Source organism: Podarcis vaucheri (assembly GCF_965113315.1).
Source record: "Podarcis vaucheri genome assembly, chromosome: 17".
Taxonomy (NCBI): domain Eukaryota; kingdom Metazoa; phylum Chordata; class Lepidosauria; order Squamata; family Lacertidae; genus Podarcis; species Podarcis vaucheri.
Window position 1 is genome coordinate 8347311 of NC_138755.1, and position 10210 is coordinate 8357520.

Here is a 10210-nt window from a genome sequence, read left to right on the forward strand (position 1 = left end):
CCTTCCAAGGGCAGCACACATGGTATGTGTGTTTCTGCCACCACCATTTTATTCTCACAACTACCTAGTGAGGTCAGAGAGAGAGAGCACCTGTAGGTGAGCTTCATTGTTAAGTAGTAATTGGAGGTATAGCCTCCAAATCTTAACACTTAACTGTCTGGCTTTCCTGGGAGTGAATCTAAACCAGGCACAGGCACACTTGGCCCTCCAGATGTTTTGGGACTACAACTCCCATCATCCCTAGCTAACAGGACCAGTGGTCAGGGATGATGGGAGTTGTAGTCCCAAAAACACCTGGAGGGCCTGGTCTAAACATTGCTCTAAGCACGGTCTTGCTTACAGCTCTGGCCTTAGCTAGGCCCTCTCAATGCTCCATCATGCTCTTCCACCCGAACTAGTATGTTCATTCATCCAATGTTTGGTACACCAGATGACCTTCATGACATTTATATTTCTGGAGCCCTGGAAGGGCTGTTCAGGATGGCACATCGTGAAGAGGCATGCCACAGAATCTCTTGAAAGGGCACAGAATATGAGCTGCCCATTCCAGCTCCTGTTATTGTCATCGTCATCAAACCTTTTATTGGCATCACATACAAAAAGTGAGAGATGCTGAATTTAGGACTGCTTTGCTAATGCCCCAAAACCCTCGTTGGCCGATGCAGCCGTTTGTTCCAGCAGGCTACTGCGATATTCAGAGACACAAGCGTTGTGCTCAAGGCCACAACCAGGGATTTTCCAGAAGAGCAGAAATTTGAACCCACGTTGCTTAATTCCAAGAGGGCACCTTAGCTCATTCTAGCCCACCAGCTACAGCTAGAGCCACCACCAAACCCAAGCATGGCAGGATCCCTTTACTGGAAGCACAATTCAGTAGGAACTTCTTAAGAATTCCCAAATGGTTGTCATACCTAGTGGTATCTGTAGCGCATCTCCGATTGCGGTGCCCAACGACGTCTGCATTGCCAGGCTCTTGCCTTCAGTGAGCTGAGAAGGAACTATTTGGATCAATAGGACCAGAGAGAGGAGCTGAGGGGGCCCCATCCTTTACCCAGTGAGCAGGGCCAGGTTCTATAAGGAAGATGACTCCTTCCCCCTCATTTATATCTTCTTTGGAACGGGGGTGGGAGGGGGAGTAGCATGTACGCTGGCTGGAAGGAAAAGCGTTAACCCTTGTGCCTTGAAAACTATTACAGATCACGCAAGTGATGTTTCCTGCACGATGGGCTTAGAGGCTCAATCGAGAAAGCACTCATAAATCACTGTCGCTTCGATGAGATCCCTGTAAAGGATGCAGCCTCTCTCCCCCCAGCCTATTACCCTTTCCTTGAGATGTTTCTAGAAGCCCTCCTTGCAGGAGGCGGGCAGAGAACCACCCTAGCTGCATCTGAAGGCAGGCTTCCAGTCCACTTTATTTTCTAAGTACCAGGTCAGCCAGCTAGACAAGTAACCCACGTAGTGAGTTGGAGCAGAAATACTCCAGGGGTACCAATGCAAGAAGTTTTGGGGAGGTTGTCCTTGGCGATGTTGTGCCTTGCAGGACGTAACATTGGGGTTAGGTGCAGCTCTACACAACCCAAGTGTCTTGCCCACTCTCTTCTGTGTCCAGTGCATTTTTCTGGTAGCATGGCTGTGTCCCGTGGCTTTGATGGAAATTGGACCCATTGGTCTTTCTGTCCAATGCTGCCCTTGGCTCCCCATCCGAAATGGTTAAATCTTTAAGAGAGCCCAGAATCCCTGAATGGAAATTCCTGGAGCTTATTCTGCCCAGATCCCGCTGTGGTGAAGTGCTTTTGGGAGGAGCTGCTGACAGTGGCGGCTGGCGGGGTGGGTGGGGAGAGAAAAAGAAGGGCAACTCCATAAATTATGTCTTCAAGGAACATACCAAGCTGGCTGGCTTGGCCCTGGCTTCAGAAGCAACCTAGCCTGCAGCTATCGGACAGGATGTCCGGAAAGAGGGACTCCCTTTCTCCACACTGATGGATGGTGAGGAGATGGAGCCAAACCTCCCTTCTTGAGAGAGCGGGGTGATGGCACTGATGCCAACACCACTGTGCCTCACAGGGCACACCCTAGCGGGACAGAGAACAGTGCCTCTACTATCTCAGAACCACAACATGCTACACACAAGGTCTCCCTCCACTTTGAAACGACACTTCCAGGCTGTTGCACAATCCAGACTTGGCCCTGAGGGACATGCCCTTTCTACGGCTTAATGATAAGGGAGCAGCGCAAGGTGGGCAGCACCAAAATGTGTCCTTACGCAGGTTTGTTTCTGCACTCGCTTCAGCACAGCTCGTGATACTTGGGGTGGCCTGCACTGAACTTGAGCCATGGGATGGGACAGAGGATGCTGCTCAAGAGTTCACTGGCTGCATGCAACCAAACATGACTTGACGCCTTCGTCACAAAAACAGGGAGGTTGTAGAGGTCAGCTGCTGCACAGTTCCCTCAGTAGGACCAAGGTCAAGGTTGTTGCTGCGTTGACCTGAAGCATCTCAGAGCCGGCTGTGGCTTCTGCAGGGTCAAAAAGACACCTGAGACTAATGGCTCCAAAGAGCTTTCCCTTAATGTGTTTTGTGCTCTCTGGGCTAATGTGCGACTCCAGACCAGCTACTTCCATGTATGCGAGCATTCCTGGAATGCCGAGGGAAAGGTCAGCAAAGGGGGAAGAGGAATTTGGGGCAGGCGAGCCGTCGTCTGGCTGTCGGCTTAGCCCTGTAGAGCATGGAACATCTTCTTGAGCCCCGGCGAGGCTGGGAGCGCTTGCATGTGGCATGACAGCGCTGATAAATCACCATCAAGCCGACACAAGAGGGATCTCCGCTGTCTGTGCTCGGCCTCTCCAAGCACATTCCTTCCACTTGGCATGGGGAATACCACAACAGGGCCCAATGGAGGCTTAGCAGGAGTGGAAACAGTCTGGAGAATAAGGAGGAGCGGAATAACAGGCCAGAGGGCAACACGGAAGATCAATGGATGTGAGTTGTGCGGGTGGGCAGAAGGGAGGACACCCAAATTCAACCGTCTAATGTGCCAAGTGAACAGTAGTCATGGGGAGCTTGTGGCCTTCAAGATGTTTCTGGACTAGAACCCCTCTCATACCCAACTATTCACCATATTGGCTGGGGGTAGTGAGAGCTGGAATCCAAAACCATCCGGAGGACCACACAAGTTCCCCATCTCAACTGGATCTGGGCACATGGAGTTACGCGTGTATGCATGTGTGTCAAGAATGGTTAGAGCAGCAGCTTTCAAGTTGTGTTTCCAAGGGAACCCTGAGCTTCCTCAGAGTTTTACTGAAGGTTCCTCTATGTGAAGATCATGACCACTAATAGATGGCATGGCAAGCTCTCTTTCAGGCAGGGCTGTCTGTCCATGTTTGAAGAAAACTTCTCTGCCACAACAGACCTTCTATGCAATGTACAGCCATGGGATTGTTCTAGGTTTCCACAGGGCCATGGGTGAGGCCCAACCATCTTAGTCAGGCCTTGTGTGAACCGAATGTGTGTCGTAGCACAAGGTCTAGATTATCCTCTGGAACATTTGAGGGTTCCTCAACAGACAATGCAGAAAGGGTTCCTTGAGAGCAAGTTTTTTTAAAAAAAATCTGGCAGAGAAGCTGAGAGTCAGTCATCTTATCAAGCACGTGTAGGGAACAGGATTCAGTTGGCCTGCCACAAATTCACTTGAAATTCCACTGTTCCACTAGGCAGTCTATGACTCCGATTCCAACCCCTAGGCCTGTCTTTCTCAACCTTCTTAAACTCACACTCCCTTTTAGTTAACATAAAAGTCCCATTTGTCCCCTGAAATTGGCTCTGGCCTGGGGGGGTGTGTGTGTCAGAATCTCCAGGACAGTGCAAAGGGGAAGAAGGAGGATAGATTATTTGGCAAGCTGAAATCCTTGTGCAGATGGAACAGGTAGAAGAGTGTGATGCTGAATTCCACCCTTTCTGTGAAATGGTCCTTTCTACTCCCCATCACTTTGAAAGAAAGCCTCCCCATGCCCGATCTAAGAGGGCACCACACAGCCACCTGAAACAAGGAAGTGTGGCACCTACATCTTTTTATTCCAACTATATAATTATCTTTTTGTAGTGGGAAACTGGGGAAGGAAATATTATTTAAGAATTCGCAACCATCTACCGACAATGTCCAGTTAAGGACTCACTTAGGGGACTAGAGACAGAGACCCACATCCCTTTTGTCTGACGTTGCTGGCTACTTGGCATTTAAATGGTCTTGGCATTTTAATTTAACACTGTGCCTGATGCAAAATAGGAACACTAGACCCACAAACACAGTGATGGCAATTTATATTTACAAAGAAAGACTCTGGCCACTGGGAGAAATCCTACTGACGCTTTGCTATGCAGTGGATATCAATGTGGCCATCTTGGCAAGGCCTGAGAAGACTGTGGACCACCCTAGCTCTTGGCTTGCAGAGACATAACCAAGACCCAAAGAGGTGGGACCTAGTCCGAAAGGGAGGCCTGTGCCTCCATGCAGGTGTTATCTCAAGCATGTTATTTTTAGCCAGGACATCTAAAAGGTCTGCTCTCCTGCCAACAGAGACCGCAGTGGGTAGTGGCATGCAAGGAACAATTTGAGGAATGCTGGGGCTGCTCTAGTCTGGAGGAGAGGGGATTTGTGGAGGATAAATCACAACTGGGCTTCCCTTGATGCTCCTGAATGGATGATGGATGAGGAAACTGTATTGGAAGGGTAAGGGATCAGTGCCCAGAGGCTGGGGCAGAGGAGAGAGAGCACAGCAGAGCATTGAAGATGCAGCACCTACTTATGCCAGTGCAGGACCTGCAAAAACATTCATGTTCATGGAATCATAGAATTGCAGCTGGAAGGGACCACAAGGATCATCCAGTCCAACGTCCTGCAATGCGGAAATATTTTGCCCAATCTGGGGCTTGAACCCACTATCATGAGATTATGCTCTACCAAACGAGCTAATAATAATAATAATAATAATAATAATAATAATAATAATAATAATAATAATTTTTATTTATACCCCGCCCTCCCCAGCCAAGACCGGGCTCAGGTCGGCTAACACCCGATATAAAAACATATTGATTGAAATACAACATAAAAACAAGATTAAAATACAACATTAAAACATTAAAATATAGCCTCATTTCAATGGAAACTCAAATCAAAAACTTTTTTGGGGATGAAAACGTCAAGTCTTCACCAAGATTGGACCTACATGGGCCAGAAAAAAGCCAAGGAAGTCCCCAAATAGGAGTTCCAACACAGGAGGAGAAAGGAAAAAAGAAGAGGGGGGACGGAATGAAATTGGCTCCAAGCCAAAGGCCAGGAGGAACAACTCTGTCTTACAGGCCCTGCAGAAAGAAATCAGATCCCGCAGGGCCCTGGTCTCAGGAGACAGAGCGTTCCACCAGGCCGGAGCCAGTGCTGAAAAGGCCCTGGCTCTGGTTGAGGCTAATCTCATGTCAGTCTGTTGGTTGTGAACTGGCTTTGCGCGGATAACTGGTGGTATTTATATCGACCACAGAATAGTTCTGAAAGGCACAGAACTAACAACATATTGATGAGAAGAAGTTTACAATCAAGTAGACAAAATTACAAATGCAAAGTATAGACAGGGCCTAAAATTTAGACCATTGCAGTTGTCCTATTGGAATCGAGTAACTATTTGAGCAGATAAACATACCTGACTTTCTCCCACTAGTGAAAACTGCAGTCAGGGTCTTGAAATGTTTCCGAGTTGTGTGGTTGACATGTAGATACCTACCTTAGAAACTAATTGCACTCACTGGTAATATGATTGCTTATCAATTCCTCTGGGGAAATGCTTTTGCAGTTATCATCTCAGTAAGCTAACTGAAATAGGACAGCCTGCTTGCTGTCAGCAAATTAGAGTATTCTTCCATATAAGAATAATTATTTTTTTGCTTGCCTGATGTTGGGAAAGATGGAGGGCCCAAGGAGAAGGGGACGGCAGAGGAGAAGATGGTTGGACAGTGTTCTCAAAGCTACCAGCATGAGTTTGACCAAACTGCGGGAGGCAGTGGAGGACAGAAGTGCCTGGCGTGCTCTGGTCCATGGGGTCACGAAGAGTCAGACACAACTAAACAACTAAACAACAACAACAACAAATCATTTGCAAACCACTTTGGGATAAGTTACTCTGAAAGGCACCTTTAGCAGACATACCAATAGATTATTAGCCTTATCCTTCCTTCCTCTTCCTTTAATCTCATGCTTTCATTCCGTTAAGTTTTCTTGGTCACAGCAGTCTTCTTTAAAGAAAGTGATTTTCTACAGACTTACGTGCTTGCCTCCAGGCACATAAAACTATATATGTGAAATGATGCAAGCTGACCATATTCATCAACTGTTGGGAATACCAGCGTGGAGCCAGGCCTACTAACTCTGGAAAACTGCCATCCCATATCTTAAACTCAAGAATTAATAGAAAAAAACCCAGACACAAGAAAGGAACTGATTGGGGCAACCACAGGTTCTTGAGTCCCAATAATCTTGTGTAATGTGCTTGCTTAGTTTTGATCAGGTTGCTTATTTATGTAGACCATTCTTACCCTGCTTCTTTCACTCAGGCCATTTCCGATGTCATACATTTCTGCTGCTGGGGCTGTACTGTACATATCCTCTCCAAGCACTTATTCCTTGGAGGCTTGGACACAATCTGTGCCTGTCGTGGATTAGGAGTGGCCACCAAGACCATATAACACCGGTCCTGAAAAACCTACCTTGGCTCCCAGCACAATTCAAAGTTATGGCGCTGGCCTTTAAAACCCTAAACGGCCTCTGCCCAGTATACCTGAAGGAGCGTCTCCACCCCCATCGTTCAGACTGGACACTGAGGTCCAGCTCCGAGGGCCTTCTGGCGGTTCCCTCCCTGTGAGAAGTGAGGTTTAATATTCTGTTGGGAGCTGCCCAGAGTGGCTGGGGAAACCCAGCCAGATGGGGAGGGGTATAAATAATAAATTATTATTATTATTATTAGGACAAATGTGTGCACAAAACAGCAACTCCAGATGTGTGCATACACACAACAGTTCTGGCTCGGGCTGCTAGTGTTCATGAATGGATTAAGAGTGGAGGCTGTGCTGTGGTCACAGAGCTGTCAAGCATGTATGTGTCCCTGTTTAATGCTTTGGATAACATCATCTCCAAATCGTGCTAGCATTCCCATAGAAGGCAATGGTGGTAGGAGACTGTGGGGGCCACCACCCAGAAGTACTGTCATCCCCCCTCCCTCAAGAGCCCACAGGGCACAAAGATGCACAAGGATGCTTGGCAGACACTACTGAGCATTTTTAGCCAATTAATCACAACATGCCAGGCATCCCAGAGAGTGTGAGACATCCGGCTTGAACGAGAGGTGGCGGTGATGCAAGAGCCAGAGAGGTCAGCAAGCAGCAAAGCTGTCGAGGCACCAAAAGGGGAGCCCCCTTACATATGACTTCCTGAGACAACTGTGACAAGACGTGTTTAGGCAGTTGCTTTGCTAGAGTGATAAATCTGTGGAAGCAGGTGATCCTCATAACACCAAGGTTTGATATATCAGCAGCACCACGTACCGTATTTGACGCACCTGACCATAAGACGCACCTAGTTCTTAGAGGAGGAAAGCGGGCTTCTGTCCCGCTTTGCGCAGCTCTCAGCTTGCTTGCCCATCCCTCCTCCTGCCTTGCTGTAAAGCGCGGTGACGCCGGAGAAAGAAGAGGAGGAAGCGGCACTGGGACAGGTGCTTTGCTTGCTTTACAGCGAGGCAGGAGGAGGGATGGGCAAACCAGAGGCCTTTCTCTTGGGCATTGTCGGCCAATTGGTGTCAAAGAAAGACAGAACTTTCTTTATGTATGCTACAACAGCAGCAAGAATACTTATAGCAAAGTATTGGAAGACACAGGATCTACCCACTCTGGAAGAATGGCAGATGAAGGTGATAGACTATATGGGACTGGCTGAAATGACTGGCAGAATCCGAGACCAGGGGAAGGAGACGGTGGAGGAAGATTGGAAGAAATTTAAAATTTATCTTAAGAAAAATTGTAAAATTAATGAGTGTTAAAATGTTGTGGTTACGGAAAGTAAGGGATTACAGCTGTAAAAGATTAGGTAAAAGAAAAGAAAAGGAAAAATTGGATAAAATTAAGGGGAGGATTTGCTGAAACAAATTTGGGAATTGGAATGCAGAAAGGGGAGGTATGGGGAAGTTGGTGAAGTAAGTTTTAAGAAAAAAAGGATTTGAAATTATACGTGTTGTGTGTGTATATTTGTATTGTACATTGTGTGTGTTTTTAATTTGTGTGGGTTTTAATTTTAATTTGTGAAAATTTAATAAATATTTATAATAATAAAAAAGGAGGAGGGATGGGCAAGCAAAGTGAGAGCGGCGCAAAGCGGGACAGAAGCCATGTAAGCGGCTCTCGCTTTGCTTGCTCCCGTCCGTCCCTCCTCCTGCATCGCTGTAAAGCCAGCAGAGCAAGAGCCGCTGTCAGGCTCTGTGTGGCTCTTGCTTTAAAGCAAGAATAGTAAGAACTGCGCAGAGCGTGTCAGCGGCTCTTCCTCTGCTGGCTTCACAGCGAGCGACGGACAGGAGCCATGGCTCCGGCTGTGGAGGCATCCCTCAGCTCACAACTGCAGCGGCAGCCGAGGGATCCCTCTGCCATCCAGTGCATTCGCTTCATAAGACGAACAGACATTTCCCCTTACAGTGGTACCTCAGGTTAAGTACTTAATTCGTTCTGGAGGTCCATTCTTAACCTGAAACTTTTCTTAACCTGAACCACCACTTTAGCTAATGGGGCCTCCTGCTGCCGCCGTAGCACAATTTCTGTTCTCATCCTGAAGCAAAGTTCTTAACCCGAGGTAGTATTTCTGGGTTAGCGAAGTCTGTAACCTGAAGCATATGTAACCTGAAGCGTATGTAACCCAAGGTACCACTGTACTTTTTAGGAGGAAAACAGTGCGTCTTATGGAGCGAAAAATACGGTAGTGGTGCCTCGCAAGACGAAAAGAATCCGTTCTGTGATTCTCTTCGTCTAGCGGTTTTTGCGTCTTGCGAAGCAAGCCCATTGACGGATTAGCGCTATTAGCGGCTTATCTGCTGATCAGATCAGCTGATAAGCGGCTTAGCGGCTTAGAAAAAAGGGGGGACCAGCAGGAACTCGCAAGACATTGTCATCTTGCGAAGCAAGCCCATAGGAAATTCGTTTTGGGAAGAACCTCCAAAACGGAAAACTCTTTCGTCTAGCGAGTTTTCCGTCTTGCGAGGCATTCGTCTTGCAGGGCACCACTGTACTTGATAGCAGCACTGTAAAGGCAGGCAGGCATTACGAGGAGGGAGGTTGCTAAAGATATAGTCATGGCGAGAGCTGGCTTTTACACCCGTAGTGTGAAAATGCATACCAAGGTATGCGGAGGGATGGGGTTTAGGTGGTGGACTCTCCTTCACTGGAGGTTTTAAGCAGAGCTTGGATGGCCATCTGTCATGGATGCTTTAGCTGAGATTCCGGCATTGCTGGGGGTTGGACTAGATGACCCTGTGGTCCCTTCCAACTCTATGATTCCATGACCTGACATGCACTTGACTGGACCTGCGACACAGGTGCTTTTGACAATCTTGTGTGCACCCATTCGCTCCTCTGAACTCATGTTCCGCATTGGAGGGTACAGACTACTTCTCTGGAGAAGTGGTTCCAATCAGTGTGTGGCATATAGGAATGGGACAAATGAGAGCAACACACTTCCTCAGCTCTCTGCCTATGTTCACTGTATCTGAAGGAGCGTCTCCACCCTCATTGTTCAGGTCCAGATCCAAAGGCCTTCTGGTGGTTCCCTTATTGCGAGAAGTGAGGTTACAGGGAACCAGGCAGAGGGCCTTCTCGGTAGTGGCACCTGCCTTGTGGAACGCCCTCCCATCAGATGTCAAGGAAATAAATAGCTATCTGATTTTTAGAAGACATCTGAAGGCAGCCCTGTTTAAGGAAGTTTTTTAATGTTTGATGTTTTATCGTGTTTTTAATATTCTGTTGGGAGCCGCCCCGAGTGGCTGGGGAAACCCAGTCAGATGGGTGGGGTATAAATAATAAATTATTATTATTACTATGTTTGTGCCCAATTGGAGCAGCAATCCAGCGCTGCACAAAACATCTTCTTTGCAGTAATTCACTGGTGTAAGGGAGCAATCTAGACTCCA